The sequence below is a fragment of the Cinclus cinclus genome, chromosome 1 (assembly GCF_963662255.1).
Source record: "Cinclus cinclus chromosome 1, bCinCin1.1, whole genome shotgun sequence".
NCBI lineage: Eukaryota > Metazoa > Chordata > Aves > Passeriformes > Cinclidae > Cinclus > Cinclus cinclus.
In genome coordinates, this window is record NC_085046.1 from 138,659,898 (window position 1) to 138,674,470 (window position 14,573).

A 14,573-nucleotide genomic window follows, 5' to 3' on the forward strand; every position below is an offset into this window, starting at 1 on the left:
GGCACCTTTTCCCTGAGCTGCAGTTCCCGGTGCTGGGGGCGGGCGGGTCCCGCAGAGCCGCAGGAGGGCTGGGGGTGATGGCAGCGCTGTCCCAGGGGGAGAGAGAGATGGAGAGAGAGCCCTCCGCTCACGGTGTCGGTCCCGGTGATCAGCAGAGTGCTGGATGGTGGCAGGTTACAGTGAGAAGACAGCAGGGCAGGGTCCCACAGCAGTGAGGATGGCTCCCGACGCTGGGATGGCAGGGATGGGACACAGGTGGCGATCGGCTTTCTCGTCTGAACTCCGCGGGGGAAATGGGGTGAGCCAGAGCCTTCTGCTTCCTCTTCTGGATGTTTGGATATCGAGGGGTTTTCCTCTTCTCTCTCCTCCCCCTTGTCACCAGGGCCCAGTCAACAGGTATCTTAGCATGACAATGGAGAAAATTCCACAGAGGGAAAAGGGAAAGAACCAACCCCCAACATAAATCCCTTTACTTTGGGTTACATATTTATGAAATCTTACCTGCAAATCCTGAGTTTATCGATTCCTGCTCTCAGGGAGCCTCTCCTTTTCCTAAGCACAGGGAAGTCACCTTGCCATGCTTGTTACCTTTCTCCTTCACGTTCAGCTTTTCCCCTTTTGATTAGAATCAAAACCAGAACAGCATCCCCTATTAATGTAATTAATTTATTTAATTTAATTAAGTATTTAAACAAATACTTAAATCCTTTCTGTCATGAGAACCTATTTTTTGAAACAGTTGTTAGCTCTGGATATCATAATGTTAAGATTCCTTTTAACTCTTTTGTATAGGACTGTTAGAGGGAATGTCTAGTCTGGTTATCTATGTACTCCATATTATGTACTAAAATGTCAGACCTTTGTTATGGTCCTACTTTGAAGATTTCCATAAAAATTGTATAATCTAGTTCTTCAGGCATGAGAAAGGGTTTTATTTCTGCAGTGTTTGACTTTTGTAGGCCTTTTTAACATTTTGGTACTTGGAACCATCATTACAGATTGGAAGTCTGTTGAAAAGATACCTTAGAGACTTTTGGCTTTACTTTGCATTCTTACAGAAAGAAATCATTCAGAGGGGAAAAAAAAGGAAGAGAAAAAAGGAACTTTACTGCCCTGCTGAGAGTCATTTTACCTATTTTTCCCCTGACCAGGCCTCCTATTGGAAGAGCATTGCAGTAGACACCTGGAGTTCAATGTCATCTCCAGCAGAAAATGGATTTTGACATTTCTTGTCAAAATCTTGATTTTTTTCTTTTGCCACCTTCTGATAATATCACAGTAGAAAGATCTCTTGCTAAGAACAGTTGTACACACAAAGGTCTGTGAAGGGCTTTCTCATTTAATTGACCTCATTCTGCTAGGGAAAACATGGAACTGGTGTTAGGTTAATATGGAAGGCCCAGCAGATTGAAATGTAGAATGATCCAGAGCTCAAATCCTTGAAGCCTCAGAGCTATCTTGGAGAGGCACTTGGTCTGTGCAGCCATGTAAACTATGATGTCACACACCTCTGTACCACCATCCCTTCCACAGGGAAAAGAGTAACTCCTTGATTTCTTACCTGAAGTTACTGAGTAACTCCTCCAGGAGCAACCATTGTCTTCATGTTTTGCATAATATGCTATTTCATATTACCCTGGGACATCTGCCAGCATTACCCCTCACTCCCTTTCCCTCACTGACACCAGAAACCTTTGGAAGGCCACCAGCATGAAGTAAGAATTGAATAATGACTAATTCAAAAAGCAATAGGGAACAGCAAACTTCCAGTTTCCCATGCCATGTTATGGGACTGTCCTCAGGAGGAATAATATTGTCCAGAAGTTTTATACCTTTTTATCTGTAAGATCTTAATTGCTTTATTTTGGCAAGTATCATCATTAGTATGACAAATTTAGCACATTGGGATGGCAAGTTTTTAAGCGATTTACTTAAAAAGAAGTCTGGAAAAGTCAGGATTTTCCCCTTTGTCTAATAGTTGTGCTTCATACACCTGCCTCCTACCTGCTGTTATTTAATACCCTAGAGAACAAGCCTGCCCCAAATCTGCTGATTTTGATGAAATTTTTCTCTATTAACATCACTGGGTATTGGATAAGACTAAGAATGGGTGTGGAGACAGGACTGTTAGGAAGCAAAAAAAAAAGCAGAAAGTTAAAGAATTTGGGAATGCATTATTTTTGAATGACATATGATACGGTGAAATGTCAGTTAAGAAAGAGAGAATAAAACATGAAGAGATGTCCTGGAGTTAATCAAAGAATTACAAAATTAATGAATTCTGAGAAGTAAAAATCTAATTAAGAGATTTATAGTCCTAATTGCCTTAAATTATGTAATTAAGAAATATGGCTACAGACTATGAACTAGACTCTCCATGGCTGCTGGGAGGAGAGGCTGATTTTCCCCAGATGAACAGATGAACAGGGTTTGCCATCTGTCAGGTAAGAATAAGCATCAAAGCCCAATCCAGTCATTATTTATAAAAGTTCTGGGATTTTTTTTTTTAATTCTATGATCTTCCTTCGGAAAAAAGGTTGAGTTTTGCAAAATATGTAGATCTCTATTTTGCTGACTTTTATATGGAAAACTCAGACAGCTGCATCCCAATATTTGGCATCTCCATCTCTTTCCCTCATCTACACTTCAGTGGTTTGGCTCACACTGAAGCAAGTCAGCCAAGGATATGCTCGATGGAGCCCTGAGCTGGAGTTATTTTTCATGCTGACTCTAAGAAAGGATTTCCCAACTGCACCCACAAGTAAAACAACTGATGAACTAGGTTAATTCCCCTCACTGCCCTTCTTTTTGTCCTCCCTTAATTTTAACCTCCTTACTTTCCTCCTTCACCTTCCTCTAGGCTCAAGTACTTAATTTTTTTTTTTTTTCCAAAAAGGCATTTTTCTCTCCGGAGTGCAGAGATCTCCTTGTTAATGTGGGTGACCAAGATGTTAATTCCACAGGTCAGGGTAATTCTGGATGTATTGGCTGACTCTCACACTGAAGCTGGGAACAGTTCCAGTACTGACTTCACTGGGAGAAGCATTAAATCCTGGGGACAGCTATAGAGGATTTCCATATCTAAAATTTTCCAGTGACTTTGAAACTTACAATGAGGTTTGGATAACGAAAACATTCACAGTAAGATATAATAATACTTTATCCATTCTCCCCCACCCCCCCCCACCCCCCCCCCCCACCCCCCAAATTACTTGAGTAGAAGCACTCTGAGAAAAATATCCTCTTGGGTAAAGTTAAACTCTGAAAAGGACAAAGAACAAAATAGGTTGTGAAAAATTTTGCTTAAGAGCCTTGCAACCTGAGCGCCTTAAAACTATTGGTCTTTAAAGCAGACTGATATGAGTTTTGGAAATCATATGGGAAAAATTAGAGATTAATATTATTAAAAATAAAATATTTTCTCCAATCATTGCATATTACTGAAACAATGTTAATCATGGTTATTTATATTTTTGCTCTTGGAACTGTTAAAAACTAGCAGCTGTTATAAAATGGGAAGCTTTAAAGCTAATTCAATTTTAAGTCATAGAATAATGTCATAGCATCACAGAATGGTTGGCTTGGAAGGGATCTTAAAGATCATCTATTTCCAACCCTACTACAAAAGTTTCATCAAGGTTATGCATGCAGGTTCTTTAATTTCACAGAAAGATTTCCTCTTGTGCAAAATCAAGCTTTGGCATTTTATAAAGCCCCCAAATATTTAAGTCCTCACATACTTTGTGTGAGAAAAAAGCATATTTACACTTGGAGAAAAAAAAAGAAAAAAAGCACAAACCACAATGGTTTTGGGCTCTGCTCAATTCAGAATCAAAACTGAGCTGAGAGAATAGAGCAAGACACAGATCATATAAGTGTACAACATTATAATAAAAAATTCCCTCAATAAAAGAATATTTATGGGAATAATTTCTCTTGTTCCTGGGCAGCTGGGCAGCCAGGGCAGTATTGCCCCTTTGGGGCAATGAAAATGCTCAGGTGGATCTTTTTCTGGATCACTGTGTATGTTTAAACAAAGCCACACAACACGAATGTCTTAATCCATTCTTCTAGATTTGGGGAGATGCAGACAGGTTACCAATGTTTCTACCTTAAAAACTAGCCCAGATTTAGCACTCTGGGCCTCATCTTTCATCTTATTATAACAAAGACAAGCAAAATAAGATGTGGCGTTTTTATATGACATTTAAATGCAGAGAAATTATCTAAAGTACAAGAGATATTAGTACACTTTGAAGTAGAATTGTGACAACTATCTCAATGTAGGGAGGGCATTTATTCAACAAATTAAATTAACCTTACACACTAACCTGATATTACATTGAGTGTATGTTCTAGGAATAGAAATGTATATTCTCCAGTGTCTTCACTTTGTCTTGAAGGGCAAGTTTGTCTTGTTCCAGTGATGAAACATGGTGTGTTTACTAAACAAAAGGCATCTTTCCAGTATAGTGAACTGTTGAAGTCTAGACAGGTATTTCAGGCTTTGCCTGCACAGCTTTATTCCCTAACAGTTTTGTCTCCTCTAATTTTTTCTTTGACATATGCAAAGCTCCCTTTCTATGTACCACAGACCAAGATGAACCAAGAAGGGCTATAATTGGCAAAATCTCACAGTAAGAAAAATCACTCCAAGTTGATCAAGAGGTGTTACAGCAGATTAACACTCCTGCTAGTGGGTTGCTCAATTAAGCTGTGGATCTTTGAAGCCTATGAACCCTGTCAAACTTTTCACTCAGACCACAGTACAGAAACATCTGGATGAAATGGCATTGAGCTTACTCACTATGAAAATACACAGCTGAACCCTCACATATCTTCTTAACCTCTCAGGGAAGCTGTTTTTCCCTCCTTCTGCTAGACAGACTCCAGATTGATGGTATGTTTCTCCATTCATATTTAACATGTTCATAAATGTTTTGATACCTTGTTTCCCAAGATTTTAATAAAGAGTATGCAGAGAACCCATGAGATGGGCTTCTCCACTTTCCTTAGTTATAAATCATAATCAGAATGTTCCTGAAAAATCCCTGTATGAAAGGAGCACAGAACTTTCAGTGCTGCTCAGCCTGTGCACTCATCTCTGTCAGCTGCCTCCCACTCCCTTGATCCCTGTTCTGCCACTGCTGGTCACGACAACATTTATTGTAACTCTAGCTGTGATATTGTGACTTGTTCCATGGATGATGAACCAAAGATTTTTTTATTTCATAAGATAATGTATTTCCTTGTAATTATTATTATCAACTAAGATCACCAAACAACCAAAATTTAGTTTTGATTTACATCCGCTAATCATACATAAAGAAGTTAATGCCTATATTTTTGTCTCAAGCATCAAGAGCATAAAAATGACTACACACTTTCTTACAAATTGTTGCTCCATTAAGCCTTTTTACAAGTTGTTTTTAATTACCAATAGAATCCTTATTTACTAAAGAAGACATTTTAGTTATTAATTTGCTTGTTAGTTTTTAAATGTAAAATTTACATAAACTAGGCTACCAATTTTTATACAACCTAGCACCTTTCCACTTATTTACTGGAATTAGTGCTAACTCCGCAGTAAATATTTTACAGCTTAGTTGACCATTTTTGACTAATTTGGATGTTTTGAAGAATAATTGTCTTATAATGCTATCAGTTTCTTCTGTTTGCAAGAAAGGTTTTGCAGGTTTAATTAGATTTTGCATTTAAAACTGTCATTCTTACATGTATGTCAAATGTCCTGAATTATGCTAACAGGAGATGTAATTAAATTACTCAACTGAAAACATTTTAATTTGTAAATCTTGAATCAGAGTAGAAAAAAAGGAAAACATTATGCAGGGAAGAGGGCATATTTTGTCAAAAGGAGTAAAAGAAAATACATCATCTCTCACAATTGTTTATAAGATGGTGATATTGCTGAGACAATGTTTGGTTGAGCAGTATTAGGATGATGAACTAAACACATTTTTAAATCTTATGCTGTGAAACCAGAGTGATGAACAGAACAGTTTAAGAATGCCTTGCCAAAAGTATTTAGCATGATCAACTTCTGGTTTCATGTTCAACTAATATGATGAAATAAGCTTCTTAATTTTATTTAGGTAAAAACTCTCAGGATAAGGGATTGTATCTTTTTCTGTATCTGTATTGTGCCTACCACACAGTATTGTAGGAACCTACAGTATTATCTATTACAAAAAAATGCAATATAATTATCAGTTAATAATTATAATATATACCATATCATTATCAGAATTACTTCTGCCAAGGACTAAGGTTTAAAATTGGCTTTATTGAACTTAGTAAGATCCCTGCATTAACCTCCAGTTTTATCATTGCTGTTTTTGGAGATAAGGTTAGAATTCCATAGCAACTGATTAAAAAGTTGCATTATTAATATATGTATTTTTTTCTGCTTGTATTTCTCTAGCTTTTCTTTTCCTTTTTTTCTGGTTTGTTCCTGACCTCCTTTCATTTCTTTTTCCAGTTTATAAATTTTTCCTCTCTTCCTGGCAAGAGGAACAAACTTGTGGCCTGGAGACTTTAAAACATACTCCTGTAGCCATGGATTTCACATACCTAGCCTCTGTCTGCCTCACATTTCAACTGAAAAACTACACTGAAGAAAATATTTCCGGAAATTTTTATGAACTGAAAGAACTTTACAGCCATTCCTAATTGCCTGGCATTGGTATTGAAGGATGAATGGATGTCAGTAGGCAGGACACACCAACAAGCCTTTGCCAGCCCTGTTAACACGTGTATGAGCCACTGCAGAGACTCAAGAGCAGAGCAATCAGACAAAAAGAAACACATCAGAGCACAGCTCTGCTTTGCTTTACCATCCACCTTTTTTTTAATACGACTGTCAGAGGGAAAGCAGCCTGAAAGAAAGTGCTTTCCCTTTCATTAAGCAAACCAGTGAATGACCATTTGTTGACCAAAAATTTCAGTCTTCCTCGCCAGGCACAGCTTCCTCAACTCCTGGTCAACAGCCTTCGCAACATGCTGGTGCTACACTACAGGAGCACCCAGTAGTAGGAGCTGAAGTTGCTCCACATCATCCATTAGTGGATCTGAAGCTCCACACTTCTCTAAAAGAAATCTACATTCAGGTGGATAGCTATATCCCTACGGGTCAAGTAATAAATTACTATTTCATTGTGGCAGTGCAGTGGTAAGGAAAGCAGGCCGTGACAATCTGATTTGATATGTAGGATATGATTTTTCCATTGTTAAATTATATGACCCCCATCTACACTTCAGAATTCCTAATTTCTTCCAACAAAACTGACACAAGATGTCCAGAACAGTACTTGTCATGGATCTAAGATCTTCAACCCAAACCTGCCTGTTAGAGGTATATGAAGACATCAAATTACTTTGGAGATTCCCTCCTTTCTTTGGCTTTCATATTAGATTTCATTACAATCTAGGCACTAAACAACCAGTCACTGAAATTTACAGTGAGACCCCTGTTCTGCAGGTTTTGAAGCACTGTTCGCACATCACCACAGAAGTTTTAGATTTTTGTATTTTGCAGGACAAGTCAAGACACCTCTACAATGTGGCAGAAGGATACCATTATGTTGCAAATGCCCATGAGTACAGATGTATATGAATACTAATGCGGGGTGCTTCAGAAGCAGGAGGTAAGGGCAGGACCACTTTTAATCCAGGACATCCTGCATCCCTCCTAAATCTCTTCTTTCAAAGGCAACTCTAAGAACTCATCTCAAATTTTACCCACAGATTTCTCCACCTTCTTTCCATTCCTGGTAACTTTCACAGAGCAAGCAACTGCCATGCTAACTTCAGTGAATAGTTGCACTGAGTTTATTTTCAGCTTAGAAGTACATGTATCATTATATTATCAAGGAAAAAGTATGAGAGGGGGAAAAATAAGTTAGTGGAATTAATATTAATCTTCCATTTCCACAAAAGAGAAAACAGAGGGAGTCTGCCCTGGAAGCCTTTTAGAAGGACCAAAGCAAGAACATGGGAAGAGGGCATGAACTGTGCTAAAACACTCTCCATAAACAAGAGCCTGAATTTGATTTAGAAAAAATGGTATGCTGATCTAAGTTGACTTTTTCTCCTATAGGGATACCAGTAGGAAAACCTGGATGGAATTTAGAGAAACACAGAAAAGGGCCTGAACATAATTTACAAGGAATATTGAAAGTATTAAATTATTTGAGCTTGGCTAAACAACGACACAATAATATTTTCAGTTCACAAGTATTTTTAAACTTTATTTTTAAATGCTGTTTTCACGATGAAGTGAAGCTAATATGTGGACCACTCCTTTTAATACAGTATCTCCCTGGCAACCAGACCAGCAAAAACAGAAAAAGAGATTAAATTACCAATCATTCCTTCCATCCCTCATGTCTTCGATTTCTTTGCTGGATGGCTGATAAAATGCTCGGACTCTGTGACTCCTGTGGGTGAAGCCCAATGCAGTGTTTCCTTTGGCAGCACTCTGTGTGTGCAGTTAGATGTTATGCTGTGCTGGTATCACATGGCTGGCTGAAGGAGAAAAAACCTCTTTGGAGTGCCAGCAATAGAGGCTTGGCTATCAAAGGGCCAAAATTGCAGTATTTCCCTACCAGTATTATTAAGCCCTAACTTGCAGAAACATCAAGGAGATTTTGGGAAAATCAGACAACAGGTCCAGGAACTATGGGAGGGAACAGTTCCCTGGAAGGGCATCTAGCTTGCCAGCCCAAAAAAAGAGTAAATAACAGCAATGCAGGAACTCAGAACAGATGATGAAGAAAATGCAAATGTGTTACTGAGAAAATGACAGATACTCAAAATTATATATCTGAACTGAAATATTGGTCTTCAAAATTATTCCAGCTAAAAGAAGGAACATCTTCTGCCAGGTATGTCCCTGATGCAACCCTCTTTGTGTGTCACTCAGTGTCCCTGCCCTTCTCAGTCTCAGGCAGAGGGGCTGTCACACACTCTCCAGATCCTTCGCAGTGTGCAGCTGCCTCTGTAGGGAATGTATTGCTCTTTCACTTCTCCATCCTTTATGGCTACTCACTTTTAACCTTAAAAACTTAAATTATAGGAATTACTTCTGAGACTGCCTCTCTACCCACAGTGCAAAGGAACTACAGAGACTAGAAAAACTGCTCAATCTAAGAGGGCCCAGTTTATTTGTATTTCATTTGTTTCCCTCACCTTGTGTTCTCAGAAGTTTAGAGTTTCTAATTCAGAGCTCTACTAGTTCAAAATCCTCTGGAGCTGCTCATTCCCAGGACAAGTTCTTTCTTATTCAGTTATGACCAAAAAAAATGTGAGTAGAGCATACTGGAAAATGAAATGAAAACTATAAAATATGTTCTCAGTACTTAAAGCCAGATTATTCAGCACTTGGCAGAGACCAATGAGGATATGGGAAATAGGCTCAAAGAACAGCCCTAAATTTGGTAACAGTACTAACTTGAAAATATTTGGAACTCTCAATTAGCTGAATTAAGATCTCATTAGCTATATTTATGTCACACTCGCTCTGAAAAATGGCTATGCTTTAGTGAAGGAAAAAAAAGATAGGGAAATCCCACTCAGATGAACTAATTTTCTGATTGCAGAACACCCATTTTAGTACCATTAGCTTCTTCAGTTTGTCAGCATTTTTTCCTGCCTGTGCTCACATAGATAAACCTTATTCTCAAAAGCAATCCGTGAGGGAACTCTTTAACAGCTGTTTCATCCAGGAAACCCCACATGTTCCACATGTATCTCTTACTGAAGCTCTTGAAGGAGAAATTAGGTGAACCATTCTTCAAGGACCTTGCTGGCCCTCTGAAATTAGTTCCACTCAGTGAATAAAGAAAGGAAAACTTCCCCAATTCTGTTTATCCATTATGATCTCATGAAGTAAAATGGGCCCATCTCAGATTCTCAGTAATGCTAATCTGGTAATTTCATATAAAAACAGAATTATATATTTAGGTTTAATAAATTTTAAAACATAAATAAATAAATAAATAAATACTATTTCATTTATTTTACAAGCAAGCATTAATGACCTTTTTCTGGCACAATTGTCATCCCTTTGGTTCCCAACAGAGTAGAAATTGTCACTAACCTGTTCCTGAATATAAACACCTCCTGCCATGCTGAACAGGGACAAGCATTCACACCAAAGCACCACCTACCCTCAGGTTCCTTGTGTAAAAACACCGTTTTGGAGGGCTGTAACATAGTCCTTATGTGACTTCAAGCACTTTGTTCAGTCATCCCACTCTTACCCAAATAATAATGGTTTGTGCTTATAAGGGGACAGGGAATTCCAGGAACATAAAAATCTAAAGCTAGTTAGTGTGTACAGAGTATCTGCTCTAAAGAAAGACAGCTCTAACCATGGGGGACATGAGCCATTCCTACCCTACTGTTCACACTATTTGTACTCTCTCTAATAGGACAGATACCACATTTCTGCTTCTTGTCTTTCTTCTAAAAATCTCTGCCTGCATGAAGTCACAGCACCTGTTACCTTCTGACTAAAACGGGGAAACATTCTTACCATGCACCATAGCATTTTGACATTAGGACCAATTATAAATAAGCAAATAATATCTTTTTAAAAACATCTACATCTCCTAATACATTTCCCAAAATAACAAAGCCATAACAAAGCCGTAACAAAGGCCATGTGTAATAACTTCACCTGCTGACAGTGCTGTAAGTATTCCCAGTAGGCTTTATAACTAAAATAGGTGTGGAGGAAAGAAACTGTTTTGGTGAAACATGCATTTTAGAAGAAATTGGAACTTGTGAATTTCTTTTGAGCACATAGAATTGTCTGACTCAGTGATGCAACTCCCCATCCCCACATATGTAACTCTGGCATTTTCAAAATAATGTTTTGATTTTAAATGCAATGTTATTTCATTCCAAAATTTTCTTCAATTGTATGTAAAATGTTTTAAAATAATGCTCTAAAGTATTTTAAGTTCAACATTTTTTCCCCAAGTTTCTTATTTGCTAAATCCATTCTTTCTTTCATGGATGACAAAGAAGGCATATCTCAAAAAATTAAAATCCGAGTCATGGCCATTTGCACAACTCTCACTATTGCAAAACTCACAGTATCATAGCATAACTTCAGTGGAATTGTAGACTACCACACAAAATACTGTAGAAAATAAAACCTAGTAGAATTCTTCCGTTGGCAAAAGGATAACACATTTTTAATCTCATCTAAAAGCTCAACCATGATTAAGTCTGTGGGATTAATTCTGATAATAACATTAAAAATAATTAGAACTTAAACCCTACTTAAAATAATGGTAGTGTTAGCAGAGGTAATCACTGAATAAACCAGTTGCTTTCCTGGAATATGTGTCTCTCATCTAAGCATGATGTCTTTTGAAGAGGGAAGACACTGGGTTCAGCACTACGGGGAAGATTCACGGGCCTGGTTTATTTAGGAAGAAGCTCCACACCCATGTTGATCCCCAGTGGCAGCAGTAACTCTGCTGTCCCTGTCACAGCACACACCAGCTGTGTCCCGGGCCCATCGCTGCTGTCCTTCAGCACCAGGATTTGGGGCTGCAGCTCGGGGCAGTGCAAGAAGGACCAGGGTGACGGGGGCAGAGGGGCTGTGTGATCCCCACTCCTTCCCGGGAAGGGGCACCCCAGGTGAGCATTTCCCCTTCTTCTCCTTGGCTTTTCCTGCCAAAACTACACCCCCACAATGGGGGGTGGTGTGCAATAAACACTCACATCCACACAGTGATGAAACTTGGCTCCCTTTCTCTGTAACAAGGACAGTTCCACATCTAGCTTGTGTGCAATACTGATAATGCCAACAGATGTTAGGAATTTGCAGCTAGGCTGGAAAGGGATAGCTAAAAATCAAAATCTGCGATATTTTCTAGAAAAATATTGCCATTTATGAGGTCGGCTACCAGAGAGGGCATTATTTATGAGACAGTGCAGGACAAGTGCTGAATTATCCACCTTGTATTTATCAGTAAAACATGGTAGGATAAAGAGCATAAGAAAGAGGAGGATATGATGTTTATAATATTTTTACTCTAAAAATAGAGTGCTTGCCATACACAAAGAATGGAAGATAGTTTTGTGGAGCTACATGTTGTGAAACAATAATTTTCACAGGCAGCTGGCTTTGAAAAGAGCACTATGAATGCTTGAATTTTTGTCATGCTTGATGTATACCCTGACACCTATGGATAGTTACAGGTCAACCACCAGAAACCCTCTAATAGTTGAGACAATTTTATTTGTAAGTCTGTTTCTAGTCTTTTAGATACAGCTTTTTTCAGCATTTCGGTGGTGCAGAAAAACCTTTAAGTACATTCTTAATCTTGATATTCTGCTGCTGGCCTCTGTTCCTGAACTCACACTTCTCAACACTGTTCTCTAACTGTGTTTCCCTGCACAGTGCAGAACAGAGGTTAATTTCTTTGCATTTTAGGAGGGATTACTCTTTGCAACAGCTACAGACAAGGTGACAATCCAAATATTTAACTCACTTAAGTGCAGTTCTTTTTAAAAAAGCAAACACAGAGAAACTAAAAATATTTATTTGTACTTGCTAATTTTGTATCATGAATAAATGCTATTCATTGCCAGCTGAGCCAGCATGAAACCCCTCCATTGATCATTATTTTACTCTATGAGAAGTAGCAAATGCTACTTTCATATGATAAGAACTGTATGGCACACTTTAAAAAGTTGTAATTCAAGTACAAACAAAAAAAAAAAAAATCACAGTTAGGAAAATGAAGCAGCATTCAAGAACTGGTAGTTCAATAGACTTCAAATTGTGCATGGAGGAACTGAAATATCCAGGAAAGGATATTTGGTCCTATTGTACTAAAATGTAGCATAATCTCACTTTCATAAATTGTACTTCAAATAGAGTGTTCATAAACAAATAGAGCTTTAATAAATCTATTAAACGCAAGTAATAGAGGGATCTTTTTTCCAAATTAAGTATGTTGGCAAATATTTTTTCATTTCTTTGACCTTTTCTGCAGTTTTATGTGGTGAAACCCTTTTTTAGACACCAGAAGATATTTAAGAGTGGTGTGAAGTAATCTCATTGAAAGGTAAGGAAACTTTCAGTGACTGTGAAAGATTATCGGCACTGAAAACCTCTGCAGGTTCACAAACAGAGAGATGAGCACAAATAAGTCTTGTATGTGCCCTTTGGCTTACAGGCTTGCTTCTGGAAAAACTACAGAAACAGCTTTGCTTTTTTCAGAAAATCATCGTGCCTGGCCAAGAGCACTGGTTATTCTGTTCACAAGAAAGGTGCTGTAAAAAGTGACTGGCTGAGTCACAGATGAAGAAAAGAAACAAGGGGAAAAAAAGGAGATAAGGAAGGCAAAATTACCTTATTGTTAAATAACCTCAAAGTCATACCCAAGCTGCTAATAATGTTTGAACAACTCAGTGTTCCCCTTGGCTGGTCATGCTATTTGTGACTGAGAAAATGAAGGGCCAGTACACGTGCAGAGATTACATGTTCCTGCACCAGTCAAGTCTGCTTTCCCCAGAATGCCAGGCCTTTCCAGAAACCCTGCTGTTGCCACTCAGCATCAAGAAAGGAATGGTCACTTACATCCAAACCAAAACTTCTGTCTTGCCATTTCTGATGTTGTGTTTTGCTTTAGTATAGAGCTACAGTAGCCTTGTAAATTCACAAGTACCACTTGTGTCGTGTCTTAAACTTAAAAGACATCTTGTTTTCACTAGTCTGTCAACAAGTTTTGTTTACTTTTCAAATATTTTCTCTTTAACAAGCCATAACAGAATCCAGCATGCATTATCTGCCTCAGAGAACTAAGGATAAAGAATATCTGTATCCTAGCAAGACCCAAGAAGGCACGCCTTAGGCAGAAGGCAAATCCTGATGAGTAAAACCCGTTAACAGATTTAGTCTCCCTTAGACTTGGCCTTAAATCTGTCCTGCACATGCTAAAATAACAGCACAGAGCACTGGAGTTACTTCTACAAAGCATTCCTGAGGCCAGGCCTGTTGGCTCTGTATCCCCTGTGGTTGCACACACCATGTAGGCACTGAATAGTCTGTGACCACTCACACGCACCCTGTTGCACACAGCACGGAGGACTCCCTACGCAGCATTTGTTTCCCATCAGCTGATACACCTGCACCTCTCTAATAAAGAACAGTGCCCACAACTTGGAACTGAAGAGTCCAGTTCCCACCAAGCCCCAAATGCCTCAACGCCGGGGCCAGGAACAGTACAGCCCCTAGAGGTGTTCAGCTTTGTGGCTTTAGTCTCCAGTGCCAAGCACTGCCCAGCAATGCTGGCAGAGACCGCGGAGCAGTGGTGCAGAGCTGCGAGGAGCACCGTGCCCCTCTGGATGGACACCACAGGCACACGGGGTGGGAAGGGGCCCGTAGAGACCGGCTAAGGGCAGCAGCTCCCTCGGGGGTAGCACTGGGCCAGTCCGGCCCCAGGCAGGGGCTGCCTATGTCCCCGGGGCTCCGGTCCCTGCTCCATGCACCGCCCCCGGCAGAGGGGCACACCTGGTGCAGGGCAGGG